Below are 12,296 nucleotides of genomic sequence, written 5' to 3'. Positions count from 1 at the left end.
ATGATCCATATCTATATTTTAGCATTTAACTGCAAAATAATCACAGATCATTTTTGCCATATGTTTTGCTGAAATCAAAAGGTCTCGTATGCCACGCATGTTCCTGTCAATCCCAATTCCAAAGAAACCCTTTCTTCCATTGTTTCTTCAAGTACTGTGGGGTAAAATTGTCTGGCAAGTCAAGAATTCATCATATGCTATGGTTTCAGAACACCAGAACTTTAGGCATATTTTTGAAATTGAAAGTCTCCATTTTAAGATTTTATTTTTTGCCAATAACAGTTGTGTGATAACTTTCAGAATATATCATCCATGTCCTCCTTTTGACCATACAAGATTCCCAGTTATTTTGGTATTTCTTCTCACCATGCTTCTGCCTCTAGAGTCACCGATTTTTTCCCCTACTCTGTATCTTTGCAAAATCTGATGCCCTTTCTCCTATTGTATCTATTTTTAAACAGACTATTATCTTTAATTGCAATATTCCATTGAGTACCATCCCATTAAGTCTCAGTGACACCTATTTGATTGTATTTAATTTATTGCATTAAAATTTTTAGCTGATTTCCAAGAGGGTTTGTTAGCATGTTTTAAAGAGAGGTTTTCCATTTTTCAATATAAAAGTCAATGTATTTCATTCATTTACTTTCTATCCACTCAAATTCTAGGATTATGTTCCTGGCTTCCTCCACTTTGCTTTTTGAGATTATCTCAAACTTTACCTAAGATATACATATTTTCAAAGAGACAGATGGTTCATCACAACACATATTCTAAGTGTTTGCTATTCTAAGGAAGACCATTGCCCTTGCTCAAAAATTACTTCCCTGCTCAGTGTTCCCATGCTGGTCATGAAATAAACTAGGGTTCAATGAAGGAAATTTTTAAACCTGATTTTAATGAACTCATATAGTAGTTAATATGGATAATAAGCAAAGTAAACAAGTATTAGTGTGAATTTAAAGTAAAGGCAAAATGCAGAATTTTTATGTTGCTTTATCTGGAAAATTGATGTCTGAGGATAAAAATTAGCATAAACCTCATTAATGTGTAGTATTATTGTTCAAATCAGTAGATATTATACTGCAGTTAATTGTATTAGCAATTAAGACAAAGGAATTCTTGTTAGCTTAAATAAAAGCTCTAAAATAATCATTTCAAACATGTGAAATGAAATAAATAATTTTGTTTAAAAAGCATTTGTCCTTTGAACTTCAGTCTATTCAACTTCTGAAATGCTTATTAAAACAGAGTTCTGTTCAGCACATTTTAGACTTTAAATGATTATACCACCCAGTATACATTTCTTTAAAGCATCAGTAGCTGACAATACTGTTTTATAAAACATTTATATTAGATTATACAAGTGCCCTTACACTTCAAATAACAAAAAAATAAAAGCAAAACTTTGTTAATTAGGTGACAAACTGAAGGGAGTTACAGGGAACTTGTTCAAGGAGGCCAAACCTTCTGAAATGATTTGAAATTTTAGAACTAATGATGGTAATGTCTTAAACCTGCTAAAGGAAATCAATACATTCTTTGATTGCTGTTCTCTTTGCCAGTTGGTCAGGCCCATATCTGATAATGACAGAGTGAGATCCTTCCCTGAGTAGTGTCAGCTCAGAATTGCTACCTGGGCAATTATCACTAAATTAAGCATTGATGGAGCTACAAAAACCTTCCTTTGATGAGATTTTTCGAAGTCAGATCTCATCATTAGAAATATATACGAATGTTGAGTTCTAATGCTAAACTCTTCATTAATATGTACCAACCTTCATTTCACATGAACAAACACAATGGCTTTACATACACATCATCATCAGCAGCATCATCATCATAACAGAAGGCAACTGGATTAAAAGGAAATAGGGTAAATGGAAAAAAACAAGTGTACCATAGAGGTCAAAATCATCACTTAAGACATGCAGTTTCCAGATGGTTTTAAAGTTTGTGCAAAGTTTAGAAGTGTTTAAGCAATGGAATTAAGGCAAACTCAATGTTATACACTAAGACGTAGATAAAATATAACTGAGTTTATTTTCTACCACAGTTCATGGTTTAGTTTTATACCCAAATGCCCAAGCTGAAAATCAAATGACTTAATAAATTTCATTTTATATATATATATAAAATACATAACTGAGTGCCAGTCATATTGAAACGAGAGGGTCAGAACCAATATCTGCTTTCACAGACCTGAAAGAGAAACAGGGAAGATGGACAAAGGAAACCTAGTAGGGAAGATGGACAATTAAATAACTAAAGAAGTAATTACCATAAAGAGTAGAGAGTGCTCTTGTAGGGAATTAGGGGAGTGGATACCTGAAAGTGTTGTTCTTTGAGGAAATGACATTGACGGTGGATCTGAAACATGACTGAGAAATATACCAGGTAGAAAGTAAATATGGCCCTTGCCCCTCACAAGAAATGGTCCAAATCTTCAACATTTCTTAACTGAATTATGCAATAATTTTCTAACTGGGTCCCTACCTCTAGTTTTCCCCCTAGTCCAACCTCTACTTAATGCCCCAGGTAATTTTTCTTAGCCATCAATAGCCTTCAATGACGCAGTATTGCCTAGTGTAGAGAATGACTTGTAGACTTCTTAGCAAAGCATTTATGCTTCCCACTCTTACCCCAAGTTCTCCTGACAGCTTTATTTTTCATCACTTCTGGAATGTGGAATTACAGTTCCAAGTTATTTGATCTTAAGATTTGGAAATTATCTATGTGAGCCTGACCTAATCAGATAACAGCTTCTAAAATGGAACCCCTTCATTTGACTCATCCACTCCACTTAGAAGGCAGAAGAGGAGGTCAGAGGGGGATGTCAGAGAGATTCAACACACAAGAAGGAATCAATACAACATTGCTGGTTTTGAAGTTGGAGGAGGCCATTAACCAAGGAATGTGGGCAGACTCTAGGAACAGAGAACAGTCTCAGACAACAGCCATCTGGGAAATGGGGACCTCAGTTCTACAACCTTATGGAACTACATTCTGCCAACAACCTAAATGAGCCTTGAATCTAATTCTACCCCGGAACCTCCAGATAAGATCCCAGGCTTCCTGACACCTTGACTTTAGCCTTGTGACAATGTAAGCAGAGCACCTAGATGCATCCAGCTGGACTTCTGACCTACATGAACTGTGAAATAATAAATGACTGTCATTTGAAGATGTTATATTTGTGGCAATTTGTTACAACAGAAATTGAAAACTAATATCAAAAGCATTGACATAACTACAAACTGAATATAGCTCCACTGGTATCCGTCTCCAGGGTCTTCTCCTTAAAGAATTTCTAAAAATTATTAGTCATTGTGGTTTCTGGATGTTCTTGTTCAGTCCTGCTTATTTAGTAAGTATCACAGATACCCAGTGATATGTTCAAGTTAGTTAAACTCTCTGAGTCTCAAATGCCTAATCTGTAAAATGCAGATGATAAAACAAAATTGGAATCTACTTCAGGAGATTAAATGAATTAATGATTACAAAATACTTGGAATAGGGCCGGGCATATAAAATTGTTCAAAAAACATATTTCATCATCTTTTTGTCTGCTCTTAAATGACTCTCCTTGCTTCATCCCTTAATAACCAAGTTTTGGTGTTCACATGTGCATTTGCTCAAAATGCAATCTGTAGAGATTGGTGCTAAGGAAAGACAAATATGGAAGTTCTCTCTCTTTCCAATCTGAGAGCTCTGAGTTTCTTTTGCCAGAAACTGCTACGTTTTCTTTGTGGTATCCATATATGGTTCCTTATGTTGGTCTATAGATACCAAAAACCAATTTGGCTTAAAGAATATGAATCCCTTTTGTAGAAACCTTGATTTGTGTAGCATCACTTCACTCTCAGTGTAACATTAACAGTGTTATACCCCCAGGCAACCATGACTTGAGACCTTACTGATTAATCATTTTGGCCCCAAATTACACAAGTTATGCAAACTTTTCATCTGTTTTACTGAAATTGAGACAGCTTTTTAAGACATTTTCTTGAATCAGTTTTTAGGAATCATCAATTTTTGAGATGAAAGGAATGACTCATCCACTCCACTTAGAAAACGAATTAACTGATAGTATGCCAACAGGAAATGTGATTCAGGTGATTAAATTTACTTCCTGATGAAAAGTTTAGGCCCTGACCTGTCAGATATAACTAATACTCCAGGTATGTGCCATTGGTTTTCATTTTAGTTGATATGAGTGGATTATAGAATTTCCTCCGTAAACATACTCATTCAGGAATAATTCTTGGATCCAAGCTCTAGATTCCAAATTATAATTGGATTAGAAAAAAAAATTCATATCCTCCAAGACAAATTCTCCTTTATAAAACCTACTAACCCTACCTTTCTTATAAGCAATTGTTCAGTAGCTATGAAGAATGTAAATTATAACTTTCTTAATACCCACTTTTTAATCTTTGATTTATTGAGATAAAGTTTATATACAGTAAAATACCCAGATTTAACATGTAAAATTTTATGAATTTGACAAATGTACATAACCATGAAACCACCATTATAATCAGAATGTAGAGGTTCCCATCACCTTATAAGGAACTTTATAAGGGACTTTTGGGTCCCTTTATAGTAAATCCCTTCTTAAGAAGATATTCTTTCTACCCCCTGTCCCAGGCAATGACTGATCTGATATCTATATTCATAAATTAAGAATTAGTACTACCTGCTCCAAAATTTCATATAAATTTAAATATATAGTATGTAGACTTTTGAGTCTGGCTGCTTTCTGTCAGCATAGTGTTTTTGAGATTCATTCATTTTGTATGCACTTTTAGTTTGCTCCTTTTTGTTACTGAGTAATATTCCATTTTATAAAAACTACTCTACTTTTTTTCAATCTCCTTTAAATAGATATTTTAGTTGTTTCCTGTAGTTTCATTTCTCTTGGGTAAATAAATAGTAGTGGAATCACAGGTCACTGGGTAATTGCTCATTTGTCTTTATAAGAAATAGCCAAACAGTTCTCTAATGTGGTTGTAACATTTTACAGTAACACCTGCAATATATGAGAGATCCAATTGTTCTACATCACAGCAACATTTGATGCTTTTTTTTTTTAATTTTAGCCGTTCTATTGTGATTCTATTGTATGTGCAATGGTATATCAGACGGTTTGAAATTTTAGGTGCTTTTAATTTGTGATTCCATGTTGACTAATAATGTTATGTACATTTCTGTGTGCTTACTGGCCTTTAAATATCTTATTTTGTAAAGTAATTACTCAACTCCTTTGACATTTGATTGGGTTGTATTCTTTTATTGGTGACTTATAAGCATTCATTATATATTCTGCATATGAATCCTTTGTCAGCTATAGGCACTGCTAACATTTCCCCTGCTCTCTAGATGATATTTTCATTTTTATAAGTTTCTTTTATAAATTCAACATGTGAATTTTTTTATTTTATGATTATTGCTTTTATATCCTCTCTTAAGAAATCATTGCCCATCTCAAAATTGTAAAGATAGTCTCCAGAGTTTTCATTTAGAAGCTTTGTAGTTTTAGCTTTAATGTTTACATCTCTAATCATCTCCAATTAAATTAATTTGTGTGTATATTGTGAGGTAGGGTTCAAGGTTGGTTGTTTTTCACGTATTTATCCAATTGTTGTAGCACAATTCATTGAAAGGAAATGTTTTCCTCATTGAATTGCCTTGAAAATATTTTCAAAGTTCAAATGACCATATATATACATCTGTGTTTATTCTGGTCTTTCTATTCAGGTCCATTGATCAGCTTATCTAGCCTTATGCCAATGCTACACTCTCTTGATGACTATAGCTTTATAGAAGCCAATTTAACACTGTCTATAAGAGTCTATACACCAACTTCCTTTTTATTTTTAAAATTGTTTTGGTTCTTATAGCTCTTTTTATTTCCATAAATTTAAAATCTATGTGTTAATTTCTATTAAAATGTAATTTTTACTGGAGTTGCATTGAGTCATTAGATCAAGTTAGAGATTGTTGACATATTAATAATGTTGAGCCTCCCAATCTTTGAATATGTTATGTATCTATCTCAATTTATTTGGGCCTATCATTAATTTTGAAAAATTCTCAGCCATTATTACTTCAAATATTTCTTCTTTTCTTTCTCTCTTTCTTCTCTTTTTGGTGCTCCCACTGTATGTATGTTACACCTTTGTAATTTGTTCTTGGATAATCTGTTTCTCTCCTTTCTTTTGTCTTTTTTTCTTTTGACTTTTCAGTTTGTGAAATATCTATTGACATATCTTCAGGCATACTGATATTTTTTTCCTTGACCTTGTCCAGTCTACTGATGAGCCCATCAAAGACATTTTTCATTTTTGTTACAGTGTTTTTTATTTCTAGCATTTCCTTTGATTCTTTCCTTGATTTTCCGTCTCTGTGCTTATGTTACCCACCTACTCTTGTCCGTTGTTCACTTTTTCCACTAAAGCTGTAAGTATACTAACCATAGTTATTTTAAATTCCTGTTCTGATAATTCCAAAATCTCTGCCATATCTGTGACTGATTCTAATGCATGCTTTGTGTCTTCAGACTGTGATTTTTGCATTTCAGCATGCCTTATTTTTTGCTGATAGTCAGACATGATGTGTTGTATACTAGGAATTGAGGTCACTAGGTCTTAATGTGAGATTTATGTTTATCTGGCTAGGAGTTAGGCTATGTTCACTGTTTGCTGTAGCTGTGAGTGTTAGAGGTTAAAATTTCTGATAGTGTCCTGGTTTTTTTCTCCCCCGTTGTCTTTGGGTTGCTCTAGAGACTCCTATTTAAATAAAGTCTGAGACTTAGGGTTCTTTTAGCTGTAATCTTCTGTTACTATACAGGAGTCAGGAGTCCAATTGATGTGGTGGTAAGATGAGGGGGAGGGGGAGGGAAGCACATAGTTCTAGGATTATGACTTAATCTTTTAGTGAGCCTGTGTTCCTGGGCTGTGACCTTCATAAGTGCTTTTCAGCTTATTTTTGCTCCTTAGGTGAGACTGGAAGACTGGAGGTGGCTGGAGTTGGATATTTCCCCTTCTGTCAGGTCAGTTACATGCTCATAAAACTCGAGATAATTAGGTTCTGTCAAAAGTTTTCTTTAAGAACAGGCTTTTGTTAGGGAGAGCAGAATATTCTGGGTGCTCTTCAAAATGGCTATTCTGCCCCCACCTCTCCCCGTGCCAGAAGGATAAACGAATTTTGCTCCCATCTTCACCCTGCAAACCTAGTAGGGCTCCTGGATAGAACTTTAAAAAATGTAAGGGCATCCCTAAGACTGGGCCACCCATTTTTTTAACTCTCAAACTCATCCACACTGAGCCTCCAGCAATTTCTCAATCACAGTCCAAGTGTTCCTACCAGTACTGGCTCCAGCAGATCCAGTTCTGCTCCTGTTAAGCTATGAGTCTCTGTGTTTGACTATCTTTACAATTTTCAGGTTGGCAGCCTGTGACCTCAGTTCTCTTTTGGACCTAAGAAGAGTTGTTGATTTTCAGTTTGTTCAGCTTTTTCCTTGTTGTGATGACTTCTAAACTCTTTATGTTTTAGACCAGAACCCAAAAGTTTTTTCTCTATTTGTTTAGAAATATTTACATTTATATTACTATATTTTGAGCTTTTCAGCATAGATGTCTTACACATCTCTTGTTCAATTTGTTCCTAAATATTTTATGTTTTTGATGTTACTGTAATTTTTTAAAAATTCATTTCCAATTGCATGCTGCTGATACACTGAAACTCAATTATTTTTAAAATTTATCTTGGCCTTGTAATCTGAGAACGTGATCAATTTACTTTTTATTTCTAGTAGTTAATTTGTACATTCCTTAGGATTTTCTAAATATATAATCATGCCTTCTATAATTAAAAGGTCTTAATTTTTCCTTTCCAACTTTTGTGTTTTTTTGTTTCTTTCTGTTGACTTACTAAAGTGCCTAGGACATCCAGTACAATGCTGAAGATAAATGCTGACAGAAGACATTTTGTCTAATGTCTACTCTTAGGGAAATAGCATCCAATAGTTCATCATTAAGAGTAATGTTTGCAATAGGCTTTTTGTAGATCCCTTTTTACTGGATTGAGCAAGTTTCCTTCCTAATTATTGAGAATATCTTGTTTTTAGATCATGAAGAAATATGAGAACTTGTCAAATGATTCTTCTGCATATTTTGAAATGATTTTATAATTTTTCTTCTCTATTCACTTAAAGTGACGAGTTACATTGATTGATTTTGAATGCTAAACCAATCTTGCATTACTGGAATAAACCCCACTCACTCATCACGTACAGGAATACCTCAGCAATATTGCAGGTTCAGTTCCACACCACTACAATAAAGTGAATATCACAAAAAAACAAGTCACATGAATTTGTTGACTTCCTAGTGCATGTAAAATTATGTTTACACTATACTGTAGGCTTTTAAGTCTGCAATAGCATTATGTCTAAAACAATGTACCTACCTTAATTTAAAATATTTTATTGCTTAAAAATGCTGATCATTATCTGAACCTTCAGAGAGTCATAGTAGTGTAAAATCAAAGAGCACTGATCACAGATCATAATAACAAATATAATAATAATGAAAATGTTTGAAATATTTTGAGAATTATCAAAGTGTGACACAGAGACATGAAATGAGCTACTGCTGTTGGAAACACAGGATTGCCAAGAATCTTCAGTTTGTTAAAAAAAAACACAATATCTATGAAGCACAACAAAGAAGTACAATAAAATGAGGTGCGCCTGTATTATCTTTATATCTATCTATCTATCTGTCTATCATTTATTGCTATATTTAATTTCCTAGTGTCATGTTAAGGATTTATTTTTGGTTTATATTCATGAAGAACTTTAGTTTGTTATTTTCTATTCATGTAATGCCTTTGTCAGATTTTGATAACTAGCTTATCCTGGCCTCATGAAACAAATTAAGAAAGATTTTCCCCTTCTTCATCTTCTAAAAGAGTTTTGTGAGATTAATGTTATTTCCTTCCTAAATGTTTGACAGAACTCATCAACAAGAATTCATCAACAAGAACTCATGATCTGGAAATTTTCTTTGAAGAGAAGTACTTTTGTTATACATTCAATTTCTTTTATAAATGTAGTCATTATAACTTTCTGTATCTTTTCATGTGAGTTTTGGCAATTTCAGTCATCCAAGGAATTAATCCATATCATCCAATTTGTCAGTTTCGTTATCATTAAGGTTATTCACAATATTCTTTAGGTATCATTTTAACGTGTGTAGGGTCTGTAATAATATCCCTATTTTCATCCTTGATATTTGTAATTTGTATTTGACCTTTTATTTATTCATGGATCTATGACAGAGTTTATCTATTTTATCAGACTTTTCAAAGAACCAGCTTTTTTTGTAAATTTTTCTATTGTTTGTGTTTTCTAGTTTATTGATTTTTTGCTCTTATCTTTCTTATTTTCTTTCCTCTGCTTTGGGTTTAATTTTCTCTTCTTTTTTTTAGCTTCATATGGTAAAAATTAAGATCAATAATTTTGAGCCCTGCTTCTTTTATATAAAGAAGACTTGCTTCTTTTATTAATTCAAAAGTATACATTTCCTTCTAAGCATGGCTTTAGCTACTTCCCACACATTTTGCTATGTTGTGTTTTCATTATCATCCAGGTAGATTTCTTTTCTTTTTTTTTACATGTACCAGCCATCTTTTATTGGACATGAATTCTCAATTAGGATATGAAAAGATTTACATGATTGTGTTCCTCAAGGAGGAATGCCAGGCAAAAAAGGTCATGGTCAGGAATGCAGAGTCACACTCCACACTGGGCCCTCTTCAGTGGTACCTGCATAAACACTCACATTTGAGTTCCTTCTCAGAAAGGCAGTAGTTGAAAAGCACATAAGTTGCTAGCACCATAAAAACCCCAGCGATGTTCCCTTTCTTCGCATTGATACACTTGTAATAACCTCTTTGATATGCTCCATCAATGCCTTTAGGGATGAAATCCCACATCAATGTCCAGCTTGGTAGCTCCCCTATTTTGACATCCCTGAGTTTCTTCTCCTTCACTGGTATCACTGACACCATGTTGGTGTCTTGGGGTCCACTGCCCAGGTGGATTTAATTTATAACTCCCTTGTAACTTCTTCTTTGACTCAAGGGTCATTGACAAGTAAGTTGTTTAATTTTGAATCATTTGAGGATATTTCTAGATACTTTTTTATTACTGATTTACAATTTATTTCTATTGTGCTTAGAGAAAACTATCTGTAACATTTAAATCGTTTGATATTTATTGAGAGTTATTTTAAGGCTCAGCATATGGTCTATCTTACTTAAGTTTCCACGTGCAGATGAAAAGAATGAATTTTCTGCAGTTGTTGAGTGAAGTTCTATAAAATGTTAATAGGATCAAGTTACTTGATAGTGTTTCTATCAAATATTAGTGGTCACTAACTTCTTATTTAGTTGTTCTCTCACTTACTAAGAGAGGTTACTACATTCAATTGAGATAAATGTCCCTTTTTTGGGCCAATAACCCCTCTTTTCTTGAACTCTCTTTTGTCTGATATTATTGTAAGCACTTCACTTCAGTTTTTCTTATGCTTACCATTTACATTGTATATATTTTACATTCTTTTGCTTTTGATGTATATGTGTTTTTATATTTAAGTGTGGCTCTTGAAGGACACATAAAGTTGTGCCTTGCTTTCTCACCTAGGATAAATTATTGAAATAATCCAAATGATGACAATAGAGGAAGAACACAGAAACAAAAAAGATACATAAGAACTAGCAAGATGGTAGATTTAAACCTAACTGCATCAATATTACATGAAATGTAAACAGACTAAGCAATACTTTCTACTTAAAAGTTTCCTTTGGGTTAATTCAATACTTTAACATTTTAAAAATTCTTCTATTTTTAATATATACCTTTGATTTTTAATTATACCTTCTACTGTCATTTTAGTAGCTGCCCTAAGGATTAGACTATGCATCTTAATCTTATCACAGTATACTTAAATATTGTACTGATTCATGTAAAAAATAAATACCTTGAAAGTTAAAATGTCATATACCCACCAACCTTTGTGTTATTATTATCATGTATTTTATATTTGTATAAGTTATAAATTCAACATTGAAGTGTTTTTTGCTTTAAACAGTTATCTTTTAAAAATATTAAGAGGTGGGAGAAAGATAATATTTTTTAAATTTACCCTCATATTTATCATTCTTGATGCTTTTCATTTTTGCCTGTAGATCTGAGTTTCCACCTGGTATAATTTTCCTCAGTCTTAAGAACTTTCTTTAGCATTTATTGGAGCTTAGATATTCTGGTAATGGTTGATCTTAAAATATTTTTATATCACCCTCATTTGGAAGAATATTTTCACTGGATACTGAATTCTGGGTTTACGGTGGGGTGAAGGTTTAGCACTTTAAAGATGTAATTCTTTTTTCTTTCGGTTTTCATTGCTTTTGGTGAGAAATTTGCTGTAACATAACATTTTTCTCCTATTTGTAATCTGTCTTATTTGTCTGCTGCTTTCAATACTATATCTTTACCTTTGGTTTTTCATAATTTGACTACAAAATGTCTAGATGTGGTTTTCTTTTAATTTATTCTACTTTGGGTTAGCTAAGCTTCCTGGATCTGTAAATTAATGTTTGTTTGTTGTATTTTTAACTAAATTTGGAAATATTTCAATTATTATTTTAACAATGTTTTTATACCCCATCCTCTCCTTCTGGGATTCTAATTTCCTGTATTTTAGATGCTTAGTAATGTCTTGGAAGTTATCAATATTCTCTTCATTTTTTGTAGTATTCTTTCTTCCTCTTCTTCATATGAATAATTTTGATTGACATACCTTCAATTTCACTGAGTCTTTCTTCTATTATTCTTAATATACTGTTAAGTGAATTTTTCATTTCTGATATTTTACTTTTAAATTATCCAATGCCAATTTCACTTTTTAAAATAGACTTTATTTATTCACTGAGATTACCCAATTGTCCAGACAATGTGACAATCTTTTCTTCTAAGATCTTGATCATATTTTAATGGCTGCTTTTAAACATTTTTCTGCTAATTCAATAATCTAGGTCATCTAGAACTCCTTTTCCACTAACTGCTTTTTCTCTTGATTATAGATCAAATTTTCCCATTTCTCTACAGGTTTCATAATTTTTTAACATTTTTTCACTGGACATTTTAGGAAATTTTTTGTAGAGTCCCTGGATTCTGTTATGTTCCTCTGAAGAGTATATGTTGTATATTATTTGCTGATCAAATTGAA

The 12,296-nt window shown here is 32.7% G+C and overlaps 1 pseudogene; it reads right to left on the bottom strand.

Moving 5' to 3' along the window:
• Nucleotides 1-9,822: 9,822 nt before the first annotated feature.
• On the bottom strand, nucleotides 9,823-10,077 carry LOC105065938 (ATP synthase F(0) complex subunit f, mitochondrial pseudogene; annotated as a pseudogene).
• Nucleotides 10,078-12,296: the final 2,219 nt, after the last annotated feature.

This window comes from Camelus bactrianus, chromosome X, assembly GCF_048773025.1.
Source record: "Camelus bactrianus isolate YW-2024 breed Bactrian camel chromosome X, ASM4877302v1, whole genome shotgun sequence".
NCBI classification, from domain to species: Eukaryota; Metazoa; Chordata; class Mammalia; order Artiodactyla; family Camelidae; genus Camelus; species Camelus bactrianus.
The sequence above is the reverse complement of the archived record's forward strand: the minus strand, read 5'-3'. Positions and strand labels throughout refer to the sequence as shown.